The sequence below is a fragment of the Podarcis pityusensis genome (genome assembly GCF_964106645.2).
Source record: "Podarcis pityusensis genome assembly, chromosome: 3".
Classification (NCBI taxonomy): domain Eukaryota; kingdom Metazoa; phylum Chordata; class Lepidosauria; order Squamata; family Lacertidae; genus Podarcis; species Podarcis pityusensis.
Genome location: NC_138026.1, coordinates 118515379 through 118536119, shown reverse-complemented (window position 1 = coordinate 118536119; position 20741 = coordinate 118515379). Strand labels below are relative to the sequence as shown.

Sequence of the window (20741 nt, the reverse complement as noted above, 5' to 3'; positions counted from 1 at the left end):
TGTAGCTTCTTGTCCCACATAGAGATTTCTCAGGAGACAGATGAGGTGATCAGGCACTCCCATTTCTTTAAGAACTTGCCATAGTTTGCTGTGGTCGACACAGTCAAAGGCTTTTGCATAGTCAATGAAGCAGAAGTAGATGTCTTTCTGGAACTCTCTAGCTTTCTCCATAATCCAGCGCATGTTTGCAATTTGGTCTCTGGTTCCTCTGCCTCTTCTAAATCCAGCTTGCACTTCTGGGAGTTCTCGGTCCACATACTGCTTGAGCCTTCCTTGTAGAATTTTAAGCATAACCTTGCTAGCATGTGAAATGAGTGAAATTGTGCGGTAGTTGGAGCATTCTTTGGCACTGCCTTTCTTTGGGATTGGGATGTAGACTGATCTTCTCCAATCCTCTGGCCACTGCTGAGTTTTCCAAACTTGCTGGCATATTGAGTGTAGCACCTTAACAGCATCATCTTTTAAAATTTTAAACAGTTCAGCTGGAATACCATCACTTCCACTGGCCTTGTTATTTGCAGTGCTTTCTAAGGCCCATTTGACTTCACTCTCCAGGATGTCTGGCTCAAGGTCAGCAACCACACTACCTGGGGTGTACGAGACATCCATATCTTTCTGGTATAATTCCTCTGTGTATTCTTGCCACCTCTTCTTGATGTCTTCTGCTTCAGTTAGGTCTTTACCACTTTTGTCCTTTATTATGGTAATCTTTGTACGAAATGTTCCTTTCATATTTCCGATTTTCTTGAACAGATCTCTGGTTCTTCCCATTCTGTTGTTTTCCTCTATTTCTTTGCATTGCTTGTTTAAGAAGGCCTTCTTGTCTCTTCTTGCTATTCTTTGGAAATCTGCATTCAATTTCCTGTATCTTTCACTATCTCCCTCGCATTTTGCTTGCCTTCTCTCCCCCGCTATTTGTAAGGCCTCGTTGGACAGCCACTTTGCTTTCTTGCATTTCTTTTTCATTGGGATGGTTTTAGTTGCTGCCTCCTGTATAATGTTGCGAGCCTCCACCCATAGTTCTTCAGGCACTCTGTCCAGCAAATCTAAATCCTTAAACCTGTTCCTCACTTCCACTGTGTATTCATAAGGGATTTGGTTTAGATTGTATCTTACCTGTCCAGTGGTTTTTCCTACTTTCTTCAGTTTAAGCTTGAATTTTGCTATAAGAAGCTGATGATCTGAGCCACAGTCAGCTCCAGGTCTTGTTTTTGCTGACTGTATAGAGCTTCTCCATCTTTGGCTGCAGAGAATATAATCAATCTGATTTCGATGTTGCCCATCTGGTGATGTCCATGTGTAGAGTCGTCTCTTGTGTTGTTGGAAAAGCGTGTTTGTGATGACCAGCTTGTTCTCTTGACAGAACTCTATTAGCCTTTGCCCTGCTTCGTTTTGATCTCCAAGGCCAAACTTGCCAGTTGTTCCTTTTATCTCTTGATTCCCTACTTTAGCATTCCAATCCCCTATAATGAGAAGAACATCCTTCTTTGGTGTCACTTCTATAAGGTCTTGTAAGTCTTCATAGAATTGGTCAATTTCAGTTTCTTCAGCACCAGTAGTTGGTGCATAAACTTGGATTACTGTGATGTTAAAAGGTCTGCCTTGGATTCGTATCGAGATCATTCTATCATTTTTGAGACTGCATCCCAGTACAGCTTTCACCACTCTTTTGTTGACTATGAGGGCCACTCCATTTCTTTTACGGGTTTCTTGCCCACAGTAGTAGATATGATAGTCATCCGAACTGAATTCGCCCATTCCTGTCCATTTTAGCTCACTGATGCCCAGGATGTCAATATTTATTCTTGCCGTCTCATTTTTTACCACATCCAACTTACCCAGGTTCATGGTTCTTACATTCCAGGTTCCTATGCAATATTTTTCTTTACAGCATTGGACTTTCCTTTCGCTTCCATGCATATCCACAACTGAGCGTCCTTTCGGCTTTGGCCCAGCCGCTTCATCAGCTCTGGATCTACTTGTACTTGTCCTCCGCTCTTCCTCAGTAGCATGTTGGACGCCTTCCGACCTGAGGGGCTCATCTTCCAGCGTCATAACTTTTATATGCCTGTTGTCTTTGCCCATGGAGTTTTCTTGGCAGGGATACTGGAGTGGCTTGCCGGTTCCTACTCCAGGTGGATCACGTTTGGTCAAAACTCTCCACTATGACCTGTTCATCTTGGGTGCCCTGCTCGGCATAGTTCATAGCTTCTCTGAGTTCTTCAAGCCCCTTCGCCACGGCAAGGCAGTGATCCATGAAGGGGATTGGACGATAATGAGGATAAAAATGAGGGCAATGTTGCTGACTTTAAAGAAACGCTGTTCCGCCCCCACCCCCCTAACAATGAGAAAACATCAAGCAAATATAGAAACCCATATTTCTGTTAACTGTGTTTTTCTTAAAAGTAGCATCTCCTGTGCTTCTTACAAGAATAAGATTCATCTGTCTGTCTATCTGTCTGTCTGTTTGTCTGTCTATCTATCATATCTATATAGTCATGCAATTTAAGTATTATTTACAGAGCCAGTTGGGAAAATGTGTCTGAGGCATTGCTTCCCCAAACTTATCTATTAGCTTCAGGTTGGGGGGTACAAAAGGGAATTCCTGATCTTCTACTCTTGATTTTTCCCAACGCAGAAGGAACTGAGTTTGAAAAGCGGGGAAGGAAGTTGTGCGTCCAAGATGATGTGTTGGTGAATGGGGTGTAGGGAAGACAGCTCTGAGGGCAGGGGCAGACTATGGTAATATGTTACTCTGCTAGACCCCCCCCCCCCATCTTAAACAGGTCTCTAGAAAGGAGGCATGAGGCTCTGACAGGGTCCTACAGCCCTCCTCCCTCCTTCCCGGAAGGTGGGCAAGTGCTTTTTGGACTTTGAGAAGGTGCCCTCCTTGGCTGTGTGTCCAGTGTGCACTGCCCTAAATCTGCCTCTGCTGTAGGGCAAACAACTTAAACTTTTCCTAACTTCCAATACTCACCCCCTCCCCAGTTTAAAAGGTCATAAAGGTAAAGGTAAAAGACCCTGACCATTAGGTCCAGTCGCGGATGACTCTGGGCTTGCGGTGCTCATCTCACTTTATTGGCTGAGGGAGCCGGCATACAGCTTCCGGGTCATGTGGCCAGCATGACTAAGCCGCTTCTGGCGAACCAGAGCAGCGCATGGAAACGCCGTTTACCTTCCCGCTGGAATGGTACCTATTTATCTACTTGCACTTTGATGTGCTTTCAAGCTGCTAGGTTGGCAGGAGCAGGGACCGAGCAGCGCCACCCGCGTCCTTAAAAGGTCATAGGTTGTTTAAGTAGCTTGGGAGAAGAGGAATGTTTTCATCTGGTGCCTAAAGATACATAGCAGTTGTGCTGGGCAAGCCTCCTTGGGGAGAGTCTCAGAAGATGATTGCAGGGTCTGGGTTGGTTCATGTGGGGAGAGGCAGTCCTTAAGGTATTGTGGTCCTGAGCCATTTAAGGCTTTATCGGTCAAAGCCAGCACTTTCAATCGGGCCCGGAAATGAAACGGCAGGCAGTGCAGTCAGGCCAAGATTGGCATTATATGCTCAAACCATCTTGCCCTGGTGAGCAACCTGGCTGCTGAATTCTGCCCCAGCTGTAGCTTCCAAACCGTCTTCAGAGGCAGCCCTACGCCTAGCCCACTGCAGTAATCTAACCTAGAGGTTACTGCCGGAGCATTGATGATGGAAGTTCGGTTATCCCTATCCCGATAGGGGCACAGCTGGGCCACCAGCCGATGGTACTCCATGCCACCTGAGCCTCAAGCAACAGCAGTGGATCCAGAAGCACTTGCCATGTGTGTACCTGCTCTTTCAGAGGGAGTGTACCCCCCTCAAGAGCAAGCCACATCCCATCAATCCAGTCAAGGGAGCCACCCACTAAAGAATCATCATCATCATCATCATCATCATCATCTATTATTTCTACCCTGCCCATCTGGCTGGGTCTCCCCAGCCACTCTGAGCGGCTTCCAACAAAGATTAAAAATACATTAAAATGTCACACATTAAAAACTTCCCTGAACAGGGATGCCTTCAGATGTCTTCTAAATGTCAGGTAGTTGTTTATCTCTTTGACATCTGATGGGAGGGCGTTCCACAGGGCGGGCGCCACTACCGAGAAGGCCCTCTGCCTGGTTCCCTGCAGCTTTGCTTCTCGCAGTGAGGGAACCACCAGAAGGCCCTTGGTGCTGGACCTCAGCATCCGGGCAGAATGATGGGGTTGGAGATGCTCCTTTAGGTATAATGATGCCTCACTATTACCTGGATTGAGCTTCAGTTTATTGGCTTGCATCCAGTCTATTACCAAAGCAAGTCCGGCACATCCACGTCCATATGGTGCAGCAAACTCTGCTGCCCAGACAGTTGACCTAAACTCCACAGCAAAGACATCAAAAATGCAACTAGCTCTGGGCATATTGGTACTTGTTTAAACCTGACTACATGACAAATCACTTAGTATGTAGCAACGCTAAGTCCAGGCTGAAGGGAGCAGAGAATTGCAGTGCATACTCAAGACCTCTCTCCCCCTCACTCTCACTGTCTCTCTCTCTCTCTTCCCTGAACCATATTCAAAATTCTGAACCAGGATTGACCTCACCTGGCCTTCCAGGTGCTGACAGATAAGTAGAGCAGTCTTGTTCATTTATAATTTACAAAAATAACCTTTAAGCTTTTTGACAAGGTCAGGTGCTTAAGAGGAGGAAGTGATAAATAGATGGAGTGTAAATAATGCTTCACGACACCCCCAAGTTCAGTGCAAGGTTGGAAAGGCTGGTGCGGAGGGGGGGTTGGGTTATATTATTATTATTATTATTATTATCATCATCATCATCATCATCATCTTGGTATTTGTGTTTGAACAACTCGGGGGGAGTGAGGTTTCAAATGACAGCACGTTGGTTTTGCTCTGATTTGTGCAGTTTGCCTCCCCAGAGGGGAAATGCACTGCATTTTTTTCTAATATTCACACTGTTGTGATTCGTGCATCTCTTTCTCTCCACCCCCCCCATTCCATAACCCAATGCCTTATCTTCTCGTGTCTTTGTGACAGGTTTTCTGCTTCCTTCTCAGCCTGCCTCGCCATCCTTCCTGTCATCACCAAAGAGCCCCCATGTAGCCATAAGGCTTTGGGTGTATTTCCCACCCCCCTTCTTCAAATGTCCTCTGTGTGTTCTGCATGCTGGCATATGGCAGAACTATAATCATATTCTGGAGGGGGTGGGCAGGGGCTGACAGGCAACATCACCCGGAAATCCCAAGAGAATGCCGCTCGGGGTTGCCTCCAATGGGCACCAACACTGGCAGTTGCAGTAGGCATGGTGGCCGCTTCTTGTGACTGCACAGGTTGGGCTTTCATGGAGGAAGTGAGTGATGGGGAAGCTGGAGGGTGGGAGTGAAGATTGATGGTTGCTTTCTCCCTATAGCTGGGCAGGAGAGAGAGCTCAGGGGCTACCGGAACCACTGGAGCAAACGGCCTTGAAATCAGCCAGCAAACCTAGGTTTGTACCACGAAGGACTGTTAAGGGGACCTGTCTCATATGTTGTTGTTGTTTAGTCATTTAGTCGTGTCCAACTCTTCATGACCCCATGGACCAGAGCACGCCAGGCACTCCTGTCTTCCACTGCCTCCCACAGTTTGGTCAAACTCATGCTAGTAGCTTCGAGAACACTGTTCAACTATATCTCGTCCTTCCGTCCCCTTCTCCTTGTGCCCTCCATCTTTCCCAACATCAGGGTCTTTTCCAGGGAGTCTTCTCTTCTTATGAGGTGGCCAAAGTATTGGAGCCTCAGCTTCAGGATCTGTCCTTCCAGTGAGCACTCAGGGCTGATTTCCTTCCAAATGGAGAGGTTTGATCTTCTTGCAGTCCATGGGACTCTCAAGAGTCTCCTCCAGCACCAGAATTCAAAAGCATCAATTCTTTGGCCATCAGCCTTCTTTATGGTCCAGCTCTCACTTCCATACATCACTACCGGGAAAACCATAGCTTTCACTATACGGACCTTTGTTGGCAACCTGTCTCATATATAAAGCTCTATGTCCTGAGGAAGATGGCTTTGGAAAATGTGGTTTGCATGCAAGAGGTCCCAGGTCCAGTCTCGGGCATCTCCAAGGAGGCCTCAGAAAGAGCTGGATCAGAGACTTTGGAGAGCAACTCCCATTTTGTGTAGACAACACTGAGCTAGCTGGACCAACGACAGATTCAAGTCTATAAATATGAGAGTTAGCAGCCATTCTTGACCCATTGATGTCCTCAGTGGGGAAATGGCACCCCTCTCACACCAGCCTTACTTCTGCACATCACATCCTTTAAACTTAAGGTGTTTTTAACCAGCAGGTATTATAACGAAACAGTTCAATGCTTGACACATTGCTTTTTCCCTTGCTGTCGGGAGGCGCAAACAAGTGGCTGAGGGCTCATCTGCTCTTCCACCAACATGACTTGCTGGAATTCTTCCTGCACTGTCCCTCTTCAGACTGCGGGGTTTTGGATTTGAATGCCCCCGTTACAAAAACTCCCTGCGTGTTGAAAACAAACGCCCTAAGGAGAGGACCTCAGGTGACACCCTTTTCATCATTTACAGGCTGTTGGAAGACATGAAGACTGAGCAAGTAGGCCCCCATGCTGACCTCACAATATTCATAGGAGTCTGATACAACGGCCTGTACAGTCAGCGGTCATATTAACTTTGGGACATTAATGACTTGTAGCCATTGTCCCCGGAGCGCATTCCATAAAGGCACAGGCCTCCATTGTCCCGAAGCTTCATAACATTTTCTTCCACTGATTCATTGAACTCGAGATCCGCTGTAAAAATAAACCGCGCTTCTCTTTACCTTGCAGACGTTTCCAGCAGAAGTGTTTCTGCACCTGGCCTAATTTCCCCTTCCTGTTCTGCCTCTTGCTTTCTTCTTGAGCTCCCGGCGAGAACTTCCCCGTCTTCACAGCCTTAATAGAGACATCCATTCATCGGCACAATGCCTTAGCAGCGCTATTCACCATTACACAGCGAAACACACTTCAGCCTCCACGATTAGTCACTCCTGTCCACGAGGGCTTGCATCAGACAGGTGGCATTTCTGCAATTATCATTTTCAGATGCCCTATTCTGAATCTTGTTAAATAGCACTGGGGTGGGAATTATGTCTCCTTTGCCGCCATTGATTCCGTTTGTCCTTGGGACAAGTGTTGCATCTCTGCAATAGGGCTATTCATGTCATCCAAACGCACTGACACACTACAGAGCCTTAGCTCTGTGTATGTTGTGTGTTAAGTGGCAATTGCAGCAATTTTATACTCTTACTTCTCAAAAAGATCTTTGTCAGTAGTGATACCATGACAAAAGCCAAGGGTTTACTGCGAGAGACACTGAAACCCCTTTATTTATTTATTTTTAATCCTATCAAGGTTTTGTCTCGAGGCTTCATGTCTGAATAAAGCTTTATAGAAAACCTTCAAGGTAACTCACTTCCTGATCTATCACAATAAGTTTAGGAATATGAAGTATAGGGTATCAAGCAATATTTTTTTTTTAGCTGTTCTTTGTGAAACCTTAAACAAAGCCTCGGAAACTGGCCTCAATTTTTTATTGTTTTGCTTGTTTATTATTATTTGTACATTTATTAATCACCTTTCACATACATGTCTCAAGGTAATTCGCAGATATTTCGTAAAAGAGTTTTGGAAACAGTACAGCGAACTGAGAATCGGTTTCAAAACGATATGTACGGACACAGAGAAGGAAGGTTAGACCACCTCAACTTTAGTCTGCCGTGTCTGGTGTCATATGGTAGTGACCTGCCTTTTATGTAAAGGTAAAGGGACCCCTGACCATTAGGTCCAGTCGTGGCCGACTCTGGGGATGCGGTGCTCATCTCGCTTTATTGGCCGAGGGAGCCAGCGTACAGCTTCTGGGTCATGTGGCCAGCATGACTAAGCCGTTTCTGGTGAAACCAGAAAACGCCATTTACCTTCCTGCTGGAGTGGTAGCTATTTATCTACTTGCACTTTGACGTGCTTTCGAACTGCTAGGTGGTCAGTAGCAGGGACCAAGCAACGGGAGCTCACCCCGTCACGGAGATTCGAACCGCCAACCTTCTGATCGGCAAGCCCTAGGCTCTGTGGTTTAACCCACAGCGCCACCCGCGGCCTTTTATGTAGGGGGAGGTTAACCCTTTCCAAGCTTTTGGCTGTTTGAAAAGTAGCGGGATAAGTAAAACAAAAAACCCAAGCCCACTTCCATTCTCTTTGTCATTCTTGCCCCCTCCCCGCCCCCGTTGTTTGAAATGCCAAGATTTTTAAAAGACAATAACTTTCGGCATCAGTAATCGCTCTCCCATCTGCTCCGGCCTGCTGCTTCTAAATCTGCGTGTTCTCAGCTGCGGCACATTCGCCTTCCTGCTTGTCTTCCTCTCGGAGATAAGAGATGCCAGCAGAACCTAAACTCTTAACAGCATGATGGGGGAAGGATCTTGCGGTTTGGTTCAGCTGGAGCTTTAGCAATGAAGAGGAGACCTAAAATTGAAAAGATTTGTGTCCCCCACCCTTTAAAAATCCAAAACCAGAGGTTTTTCCTTGCTGTAAAAACACGAAAAAAGCTGCCTTTGCTCCTCTACTCGTTTGCTACACAAAGACGTAGGATTTCACTGTTCTTCTGTTGCAGTAGTCACCTGATCACTGCAGTTATTTGGTGTGTGTAATGATGCTTATCAGTCATTGCGCCAGAAAGGAGCGTAAAGGCATAAGAGCCTGCTGGATGAGGCCACGGGGGACCCGTTTCGTTCAGCATCCTGTTTTCACAGTGGCCAACCAGACGCCTGTGGGGAAACCCAAAAGCAAGACCTGCGTATCTTCACTTCTGATACCCAACAACTGCTTTCAGAAGTATGCTGTCTCTCAACAGGGGTGGCGGAACATAGCAATTGTGGTTAGTCTTATTCTCCCATTAATAGTCTTAAGGTAAAGGTAAAGGGACCCCTGACCGTTAGGTCCAGTCGTGACCGACTCTGGGGTTGCGGTGCTCATCTCGCTTTATTGGCCGAGGGATCCCGGCATACAGCTTCCGGGTCATGTGGCCAGCAGGACTAAGCCACTTCTGGCGAACCAGAGCAGCGCACGGAAACGCCGTTTACCTTCCCGCCGGAGCGGTACCTATTTATCTACTTGCACTTTGACGTGCTTTTGAACTGCTAGGTTGGCAGGAGCAGGGACAGAGCAACGGGCGCTCACCCCGTTATGGGGATTCGAACCGCCGACCTTCTGATCGGGAAGTCCTAGATTCTGTGGTTTAACCCACAGCGCCACCCGCGTCCCCATAAATTACTCCCCATAAATTTGTCTAATCCTCTTTTAAAACTGTCCAAGCTGTTGGCCACCACCACATTTGCGGGAACAAATTCCTATGAGCTGCATGGAAAAGTATTTTCCTTCTCTTTCCTGAATCTCCCAACATTCCACCTCATTGGCTGGCCGCCATTGGGTGCTTCAAGTATTACAAGACAGGAGAAAAACACCACCTCATCCGTTTCCTCCATGCTATGCAGAATTTTATACATGGCTGCAGGGGCACCAACTCCAGGGGCCCGAGCGTTTTTGGCCCCCCCCAGTATTTTTTTGGGGGGCAGCTCCCCAACGTTCCCTCCATCGGGGGGCAGAGGAGACTGAGTGAGGAACCGAGCACAGCTTCAGTAACCGTCTCCTCCTCCTGCTGCCGTGTAATGGAGAAGTGGAAGGAATCCATGAATGGAGTGCCATGAACATTGCCAGACTTGTAGGTTGTGCCATCGTGTCTTGAGTAGGATGACACAATGGGCTGGTCCAGACATCTTGCCAGATGCTATCGTCTTCCTATTTCTTGCTGCAAAGCAAAAAAAGGAGGTTCCTTTTTATTTCCAAGCCGTTCTCCGCACACACACACACACACACACACACCCCGGGCCCGGTGTTATATTGGGCTCAGGCTTTGTTGTGAAGGTGACCATGGGAAACGCTTGCACGACTGTCAGTATCTAAACTCTGATTTAAAACTCTCTCCATCTCAAAAGCTCAAGCCATTGCCTGCGTACTTCGATGAAGGGAAATCTGCCTCGTATATGCCAGGTGTACCTTGCGAGATAATGGAGTTGGCTTGGAAAACACAAACACTACATTATTCATTTGGGAGCTCTACATGGTACCGAGATTAGCAGCGAAGAGAGAGCCAAGCCCTTGTAGATCAAACCATGGCACTTGCAGGCTCGGTTAATGACGCAAACTGAAGGGACCCCTGCTGGGCGGCAGAATTACCTCCATGTTGACTTCCCCCCTTTTATAAGAAGAACTGTTACTTTAAATTCCCACCATCGACCCAAGGCTAAGTGTTAGGAGCACAGGAAGCTTTGTTGTTGTTTAGTCGTGTCCGACTCTTCGTGACCCCATGGACCAGAGCACGCCAGGCACTCCCGTCTTCCACTGCCTCCAGCAGTTTGGTCAAACTCATGTTGGTAGCTTCGAAAACACTGTCCAACCATCTCGTCCTCTGTCGTCCCCTTCTCCTTGGGCCCTCCATCTTTCCCAACATCAGGGTCTTTTCCAGGGAGTTTTCTCTTCTCCTAAGGTGGCCAAAGTCTTGGAGCCTCAGCTTCAGGATCTGTCCTTCCAGTGAGCACTCAGGGCTGATTTCCTTCAGAATGGATAGGTTTGATCTTCTTGCAGTCCATGGGACTCTCAAGAGTCTCCTCCAGCACCATAATTCAAAAGCATAAATTCTTCGGCGGTCAGCCTTCTTTATGGTCCAGCTTTCACTTCCATACATCACTACTGGGAAAACCATAGCTTTAACTATACGGACCTTTGTTGGCAAGGTGATGCCTCTGCTTTTCAAGATTATGCCAAATCAAACCAACAGTCCATCTGTCAGGAACTGGCTGGGTGAGGAAGAGTGTGGGAGCCACCCACCCAAAAGCCTTCCAGGGAGGACACAGAAGACAATAACATGGACCCCAGACTGTGGTACTGGGACACTGAAGAGCAGTCCAGGGAAGTGATGAACTAGGAGGTGTTAGAAGCAGATGGGTTGAGCAATCAGCAGCAGAGGGAGATCAGGAGGAGGACCTTCCAGGTCAGGGCTAGAGGCTGAGAGTCACAGTGTGAGTGCAGCTGCAGAGAGAGATGGGTCAGAGGTTGTCCTCTCTACCCAACAGCAGGACAGTCCCAGTCCTGCAGGCCCTCCCCCCCCCTCGGACATCCCGATCGAGGAGAGTCCTGCACATTGCTGAGCGACAGGGCAGACAGGCCCCTTGGTGCTGCCTTCGTCTGCTTGGGAGGGATCCAGAATGAGCGGCCGGAGGGGGAAGGGCGGGCCTAGTGGTCAGTTCTGTGACTTCAAGAAGACTACTGTAGGACAGGAGAAGGCGCAGGGAAGGGTAGCAAGCATGGCCAGGAGGTTCCTTATGTGGAAAGTTTTTTTGTTTAATAAAATAGAGAGAAAGAAGGACCAAGACAGAGGTACATGAATGCATGCATGGTGTGAAGACGTGGATGGGAGGCAGTTATTTCTCAACCTCTTGTATTACTAGAACCCCGAAGCAACTGGATGTCGGGAGATTCAAGGCAGAGAAAAAGGACGTGCTTCTTTATACAAAGCAAACTGTAGAATTCACTCCCACAAGGTGTAGCAGTGGTCACCAACTTAATCGGCTTTTAAGGACCGATTACAGTGGTGTCCAAACTTTTTTCAAAGAGAGCCAGATTTGATGAAGTGAAGGGCCGTGAGGGCTGACCAAAGGGCCAACCAAAGTTGTTGACCTTTCTTTAGGATTGTTGACCTTTTTAAGGATTTTACCCCAGGAAATAAACTGCCACAGGGGCCGGACTAATTGACCGGCAGGCCAGATTAGGCCCCCGGAAGGGACTTTGGACATGCATGGCTTAGACCAATTCATTGAGAATAAAGCTACCAATGGCTATATGCCTTCTCCGGGATCAGAGACAACACATTTCTAAACACTGGGGGAGAAGAGCATGAGGCGGCTATTGCCCCCATGCCCAGCTTGTGGGCTTCCCATTTGGGACATCTGCTTGGCTACTGCAGGAAACAAGACGCTGGATTAGATGTGCCTCCATGTGGCCTGATCCAGCACCCGGGCTCTTCTCATGTTACATTTTGGGGGGAAGGAACACTTTCTCTCTTCTCAGCAATTTTGGCGCTTTTCCAGGCCTCCCCACGCGGGTCTCATTGCAATCTAAACCCTTGTTCTGAAATGTTCTGTTTAAAATGGGGAGGCAGTATTTTTAGTGTCTGATAGAAGCATCACATGCAGAAGACTCACTTGCAGATGAAAGCCGGAGGGCTGTTTATGCTCCACTGATAGGGACCGTGCCAATGAAGGCTGGGTTAAGGTGCGAAAGGGAGTTTGGGATGCTCTTTCCACTCTTCCCCACCCCTTGCCCAGCAGTAAGCTGGCGTCCTTGATAAAAAGAGCAACCGAAACTGACGTTCGGGAAAGGGAGGAGGCTCGCCACCCTCTCTTCTCTTGGAACTTCCTGTAATAATCTAACCAAACAGTTTTGAGATTTCAGAACGCTCCCCGCTTCCTAATTAGGACAAGCTTAAAAGGGAACAGTTGGCATTCCCGTTGGTGAGGCCCATGTGCTACCTGCAGCAGGCCAAGTCGAGAATGAAACTGATTTCTCCCTTACCTACGTTCCGCGTTCAGCAGCTGCTCCGAACAGGTGCTCACTCTCTTTGGAGCAGATGGCACCAAAAGTAGGCTTGCTGGCAAGTTTCTCTACAAAGCGGCCGTTCTTCTCGCATGCATTGATGTGCGTATGCAAAGAGGCACATACAATCGGCGCTCCCCCTTTTTGTTGTTGTTGCTGATGTAGCTTCACTTGCCGTAGAAGGTCAGCGACTAACGGATCTTTCCGGCTCTCAACTTTCGGGATCGAGTGGCAATTGCTAAAAGTAGGGAACCGTTTCGAAAGCATCCGGGTTCTGTGCGACCTCTGTTTAAAGAGCCATGCATCTGTGAGCATTTAGCTAGGGTCTGGATACCCCTCAAATTTCAACTGAATGGTTAATACAGTGGTTGTTGTTGTTTAGTCGTTTAGTCGTGTCCGACTCTTTGTGACCCCCTGGACCAGAGGACGCCAGGCACTCCTGTCTTCCACTGCCTCCCGCAGTTTGGTCAAACTCATGCTGGTAGCTTTGAGAACACTGTCCCACCATCTCGTCCTCTGTCGTCCCCTTCTCCTTGTGCCCTCCATCTTTCCCAACATCAGGGTCTTTTCCAGGGAGTCTTCTCTTCTCATGAGGTGGCCAAAGTATTGCAGCCTCAGCTTCAGGATCTGTCCTTCCAGTGAGCACTCAGGGCTGATTTCCTTAAGAATGGATCGGTTTGATATTCTTGCAGTCTATGGGACTCTCAAGAGTCTCCCCCAACACCATAATTCAAAAGCATCAATTCTTTGGCGATCAGCCTTCTTTATGATCCAGCTCTCACTTCCATACATCACTACTGGGAAAACCATAGAATCATAGAGTTGGAAGAGACCACAAAGGCCATCGAGTCCAACCCCCTGCCAAGCAGGAAACACCATCAGAGCACTCCTGACATATGGTTGTCAAGCCTCTGCTTAAAGACCTCCAAAGAAGGAGACTCCACCACACTCCTTGGCAGCAAATTCCACTGTCGAACAGCTCTTACTGTCAGGAAGTTCTTCCTAATGTTTAGGTGGAATCTTCTTTCTTGTAGTTTGGATCCACTGCTCCGTGTCCGCTTCTCTGGAGCAGCAGAAAACAACCTTTCTCCCTCCTCTATGTGACATCCTTTTATATATTTGAACATGGCTATCATATCACCCCTTAACCTCTTCTTCTCCTGGCTAAACATGCCCAGCTCCCTTAGCCGTTCCTCATAAGGCATCGTTTCCAGGCCTTTGACCATTTTGGTTGCCCTCCTCTGGACACCATAGCTTTAAAACCATACAGTGGTACCTCGGGTAAAGAACTTAATTCGTTCTGGAGGTCCGTTCTTAACCTGAAACTGTTCTTAACCTGAAGCACTACTTTAGCTAATAGGGCCTCCCACTGCTGCTACGCCACCGGAGCACAATTTCTGTTCTCATCCTGAAGCAAAGTTCTTAACCCAAGGTACTATTTCTGGGTTAGTGGAGTCTGTAACCTGAAGCACCTGTAACCTGAAGCACCTGTAACCCGAAGTACCACTGTACTTTGAACTGCTTTTCAAAACAGGGCACTTTTACTTGCTTACTACATTTATATGTTGCCTGTCCTTCAAGGAGCTCAAGGCAGATTCCGTTTTGTCCCCACAACAACCCTATGAGATATAGAGACTGACCCACCCAGCGGGGATTTAAATCCAGATCTCACTGGCCTTAAACACTCTAGCCACTGTACCACATCAGCTGCCTGCACAGAATATTCATTTTTTTAAATAAAATAAAATAAAATAAACTTTTACAGCAATAAACGCACAACTTCATTCTCTTCCAGCACCAACGAGAGCATGTGTAGTCCATCAGGATTGGCGCTGTGAAACTATGATGCAAAAAAACCCCTAGACTCAGTGAGTGGTGCTGGGCAATGCAGGCCGGTTGGTGTTGCTTGAGATCTGTTTGCATTGCATCATGTTTTCCTCCCTGTGTTCCTTTTTCAAATGTGTGCATTCAGTTTCATTTTTTTTTGCACTATTCGGAGTTTTTTGTGGCAGACAAATGGGTTGACCTCTATCACAATCACAAATGGGGAGAGTGCTGTTGCACTCATCTCCTACTCGCGAGTTTTCCATGGGCATCTAGTTGGCCACCGTGACAACAGGATGCTAGCTTAGATGACCTTTGGGCCTGATCCAATGGGTTTCTTCTTACATTATTATGGAATAATGTGAACCCAGCAATGAAGGGCACAGAGGCAAATTGGTCTCCGCTTACATGGGACTGTCCATGCTGCCTAATATGCATTTTCCACCTGGTCAGCCAGTGTACAAAATTTATGTTTGTCAAGCTCTGCACTGAGAAGTAGTCGCACAATTGACCAAATATGACAGGGACCCATGAAGTGCAGTTACAACTTTGTATATCCGAACTTCCTGGTTCTGTAGATGTGCCTCATTGCAGTGGCACAGAGAGTGGCGTATGCTAACCTCATTACTGTGGAGCAAGGAGGTCGTGCCGAGGCCCCTATGATGCAGTTGCAATTCTTTTATAACAGACTAATGCCCAAAATAAAGCACAGTGCGCTTAATGGCAGCCAGTAAGGTCTACATGATGGTGGTTCTGTAGCAATTAGGGATCGGGGAGGAATGCGTTTCGTCCCCTTTTCACAGTGGTCCAGCCCAATCCAACACTCCTGAACTCTCAGAACTACACAAATTACACTGATTTTGCAGTGCATTTTCAGTGTGCACAAAGTACACAGAGGATGTTCTCAAAATACGTGCTTTACAGGTGAATGCACTGAAATGCATCAAAAAGTGCGTATTTCATGTAAAATGTATGTCTTTTACATGAAAGGCACATGCAAAATACATGCGATTCAGATGCGGTCTGGTCATGTCTTCCTTTGAAAAATCCACTTGCCGCTGGGTGGCACCGACCTATGATCATGCTTGTTTGAAGGCTTGGTTGCTAAAGGAATCAGTAGGAGATAAGGCCATGTTCCTAAGCATTCTTTCTTTGTGTTTTGCTTTCCCAATTTCCCCCCCACCCTCTTACTTTGTTAACCTGGTCTATTGCTCGGTAACTTACCTGTCTGTATAAACCAGTCCCCTTTCTGTCCATTTCATGCGTCAGAAGCAGGCTTTTGTCTACCAAACCTCATGATGTAATAAAGTCATGAACTTGCTCGAGCGAAGCCAATGGGACATCAGTACTTGCATCACAGACCATGATGGAAGGCCTTATTTTGGTCTTCTGGTCACTCAAGATGAGTCAATGCCATGGCTCTGGAATATGCTAAAAGGATCAGTTGCTCCTTTCTGCACATTCCACAAAACGCAGGGGCTGTCAAGCACACCCTTCTCTCTGTTGTTGAAGTTTTGGCCTCATGGTTCTCTCTCTCCCAATTGTGCCTTGCAAGCCTCGTCACGTTCATTCAAGCCATGTAAACCAACATGGGCTTCAAGAGTCAGAGTGCTGACCAGAAGGGCTTTGCTCATTTCCTTTCTCTCTGGGCACAAAAGACCCCCACGCTTGCTTGGCTTCGCTGTTCATTTTGAACAAACAACTGGAGCCAAAGCAACCAGATGAGACTGACATCTGTCTCTTTAACTCTTGCCAAGTCACTGCTGTTCCATGGCTGGCAGGGAAGGAGAGGGGCTGCAAACGCCAAGTTCTCTTGGAAAGGCACGGTGCATTCCTTGTTACTCTCCCTCCCTCCATCTCCCTCGCCTGCCTCTTCCCTCTCGTGCATCTGGTGCTTCTGCCGTGGCTGGAAAGAGAGCAATAGGATGGAAGTCGGGAAGGAGATCAACTCTAACAGGGGGGCAGAACATGTAGTCTATAAGACCACACCCTGTTTAAAAGGCAGCGAGAGAGAGAGAGAGAGAGAGAGAGAGAGGCCCCGCCATACATTTAAAGCACTCGCATACACTTTAACAGCTCCCCCCGCAAAGGAATCCTGGGAAATGTGGTTTGTTAAGGGTGCTGGGAGCTGTAGCTTTGTGAGAGGTCTCCTCTAACACCTTTATCAAATTATAGGTCCCAGGATTTGCCGGGGGACACTGTGCCTGTTAAAGTGGTACGGTGGGAATGTGGCGTGGGAGGTGCTAGCCCTCCAGAAGAGATACAGCTACCAAGTTGAGAAGAGCAATAGCTGCAAGGACTAACACACAATAAAAGAGAAGAAGGTTTTCAAGAGGTGTCCGATCCTGGAACCGTGCCTTTCTTGGAGCACAACACCCCCTGCAAAATCTCCAGCGTTTTGCGGACAAAAATAGGACCGCTCTTGCCCAGGCGTAATACCTGGGAGAGTCCCAGTCAGTCAGTGTAGACCTGTCTTAAGCAAACAGGTGCCCTCCAGATAGTTTGGTCTCTAGCTCACTCCTTCCCTGACTATTGGCTGTGCCAGTTAGGGAATCTGTAGTCCCCAAACAACTAGTCTGAAGAAGGCTGCTGAAGGCAATACAGTCAGCTTAGCCCTTGGTCTGACATAGACAGGGCAGTTTCCTGCCTTCCTAACACCTAATATTCCTAAGCATATGTGCTTTTTATGCCATTTCAAAGAAGCTTTCCCTGATTTCTCCCAGCATACAAATTATGGGCAAGCAGGTGGGTGAGTGGCTTCCTAGTGGATTAGTCAGTTGGGGCTGTTTCAGGAAAATGGGATCGGATGAAGTACGTTTTGCTATAATGTCTAAAGGAAAACGTAGGGCTCACACTTAAACTTTGCTCCACATTGCTAGGCGGAGGTTTGGTCTTTCCAGGTCCTTGTTCAAGTGGGGGTTTTTTGGGGGGGGTACCTTGCCGCTTCCCCCCCCAAAAAAACCCACTATTGGCCACTGATTAGGAGCAAACGGCAATTCACAGAAAACCTGAATTGCTGTTTACTCATTTCAGTGGTAATCATCAGGTTTCCTCAAGGAAAGCTGCAGGGCAAAAACAAAGAAAATGCACTCGGGTATGGATCAGGAAAGTTCATATCTTTGCCTAGAAGGCATGCAGGGCAGAAGGTGGATAAACCCTCAGCCACATACACAGATTAACTTTCTCCTGCATATTGGAGCTTCTGCAACTTTCACCAGAGATGGGAAACGGGGCCGTTCCAATCTTGCCCCAATAAATTTATCATGGTGAATGCGTCTTGCTCACACTCTGGTTGGCCTCCATAGTCCAGCGGCTATTTGGGGGGGACAGGTGCAGCCAGAAGCTTAGGTGTCCCTTGCGATGGGCAGCTGTCAAAGCAGCCAGCCTCTCAGGTGAATATTTCACACTCAGATCTGCAGGGGTTAAAAGCAAAGCACGGTTCCTGTTTGGAGGACAGAAAGGGAGCCTCTGAGCGGAAGTTGTGCCCAGCACCCTTGAGAGCTGGAAAAAAGAGAGGGCACAATTTGCACTTTAAATTATCCTCTCTTTTTTTAACTTAAAAGTCTCCTCTGCAGGACCGAACAGCCTGTCCTAACCCCTAGACCCCTTTCTGAGATTTTAGCAGCTGGTTTCGTCAGCAGGCCAATATAAGGAGGGCACAGAGGTCAGAGTCTGAGCTCCTGTCCCTGATTTATCAGCTGCCACCAGCAGGCTTGTGGCAAAAGCAAGGTCGGAAGCCGATCCTGCAGCAAGCGCGCGTGGGCCGCGCAGAGACTGGCAGGGTCTGGAGGGCTCCTTTTATCTGCTAGGAGAACGTGGGCGAGTTACAGGTCGAAAGTTGCTTCTCTGCCAGCCAGAACTGGCGCCTGGGCCGCCTCCCGTTGCATCCTGTTCTCAGATCTTACGTTCCCAGGAATGAAGAAAGGTGACCTGGTTTCTGCTATCCCCAAACCGCAGGATGACGATTTGACTTTGCTCAGAAGTGCAGCTGCATGCGAACTCTGTTTTAGCTGCTCTGCCTTCAGAAGGCACGGATGGGTGCGTGTGTGAGGAACAGGGTGCCATTTGAAGGCATCCAGAAACAGGGCGCTCTGGAAAAATGAGGGAGCGCAAAAAGGCCAAAGTTGAGCTGCTGCTGTACGCCTTTGGCTCAGAGGCATGTTCCGCAGAGCTGTTTTGCTGGGAGGGCCTTTCGCTGACACAGCATTTTGGGGGAGCATCCTTTGTTTATTCACAGCACACCACTTTCAGACTTTGGATGTAAACAAGAAAGCCTTCCTTTTCTTTCCTTTTTCGCACCATCTTAGACTCCCCACGGTATGGTGCCAGCAGCCAAAACAACAACAGTCCAACTCCGTGGAATTGGATTCTTCCAAACACCTTTTCCGCCGTTAGGGGAAATAGATTTCCCCCCTCCTTTTCCTCCCCCTGGAGCCATGCCTGCTTCGCTAAATGCGAAGACTCGGGATTTAACTCTTTATTTATTAGTGTGTTGTAGTTCACCCTGCTCTTCATTTCATCTTCACAGCAACCCAGAGAGGTAGGTTAGGCTGAGAGGCAGAGACTGGCCCAAGGTCACCCACTGAACTCCGTGCCTGAGTGCGGATTTGAACTGTCCTCTCCGGTTGTCCTAGTATGACACGCCAACCACTAAAGCAAACTGGCTCTCTTGGTCACATTCCCCCCGGGCTCCTTTGGGAAGAAGGGCAGGATATAAACTGAAGAGATACATAAGTAAACAGGGTTCAAGGAAACCAACAGGCTTTCTCCTACATTCAAATTGTTCGCACGTAAAAAGCAAAGGTAGATCTGTTGGTCCATGGAGAAGGGGAAACTCCTCAAATCCACAGCTAGGCAATGCCTTTATTAAGGTCAGCTGAAAACATTGCAAAATTGTGGCAAGCTTTCGAGTTCTCAGGACTCGAAATCAGGTGGAATGCTACGCATGGCAGGGGGTGATGGGGAACAAGAAAAAAAATGGGGGGAAAGCCGACAACAGAAAGACCCAAAATTGGGCTGTGTGCTGTCTCTATGAGGTCAGCTTATGGACTCCGTTCCAAGATGGATATGACTGGCTGGGTATGTCTCTCCCAGGTGATTATAGATATCAGGTTACTCACCTAATGAAGAATTACCTGCTCCCCATTTCTGAGAAATCAGCTCTACAAACATCCTCCCACTCATTCCATTTCCTTCTTGGCTGAGATTGCACTATGTAAGAACCATTTATTTTAACCCAAAACTTTGGCAAGATAAAGGGGTTAGATGGGATCCCCCATAGCAGTGGAAATAGCCAGTCTTTGTCTGGAGGAATTGGATCAAAGAAATCCATTTTTTTTGCAACCAAGGGATTGGAACAAGTCTCCGGTATATAGTGAATGCCCCCACCCCCATTTTCTGTAGTACAGTAGACCTATATGGCTTCCATTCTGGAAAGCAAGTGAAAGTAATTTCACACACCCCAATTTGCTTCCAATTTGTTCTCTGACAGCTGGGGTAAAAAAAACACCCCACTTTCCCCCCACTCCAAGCCATGCAACTAAGAGAAAAGGTTCTTTAAACACACACCCAGAAATGGAAGGAAGTCAACAATAAGGAAGGAACTCTCATGGGACTGGAGCATCTGCTTGGCCACCGTGAGAAAAGGATGCTGGAATAGATGGACCACTGGCCTGATCTAGCAGGCTCTGCTTACGTTCTTATGTCCTCCCTGGGTAGCCCCCACCCTGGCACTGTGGACTCCTCTCCTGACGCCCACATATAGGGGGGGGGGGTCTCCAAGCATATAGTTCAGGCATGTCCAACAGGTAGGTCGTGATCTACCGGTAGATCACTGGACGTCTGCAGTAGATCACTGGTAGATCATTGGCTCTCCCCAAAGATGCTGAACAACTGTGACGCCCCTAAAAAGAGTTCAACATTTTACCTCCTCAACAACTTTGACCCAACCCCCCCCAAAATGGGCCTTCCTCCTTCCTAAACAGAGCTCAACAACTTTGACCTGAACCCAAAAAAAGGGGGTAGATCACTGCCAGTTTTTAACTCTGTGAGTAGATGGCAGTCTCTTGGGAGTTGGCCACCCCTGATATAGTTCACCATGCAGAGACTTCTCTGGAATTTGCAGCCCTGAACTATCAGGTTTGCAGAGTCCGGGGGAGTTTTCACATGTGCAACTGTGTGTGTGGAGACCCCCAAGCTATAGACTCCTGAAT

At 47.8% G+C, this 20741-nt stretch overlaps 1 protein-coding gene across 3 annotated transcripts in view; it reads left to right on the top strand.

Annotated features, from left to right (window-relative positions):
- MSRA (methionine sulfoxide reductase A) overlaps positions 1–20741 on the top strand; it is a 221730-nt gene that overhangs the window by 199005 nt on the left and 1984 nt on the right. The window lies entirely within an intron of this gene.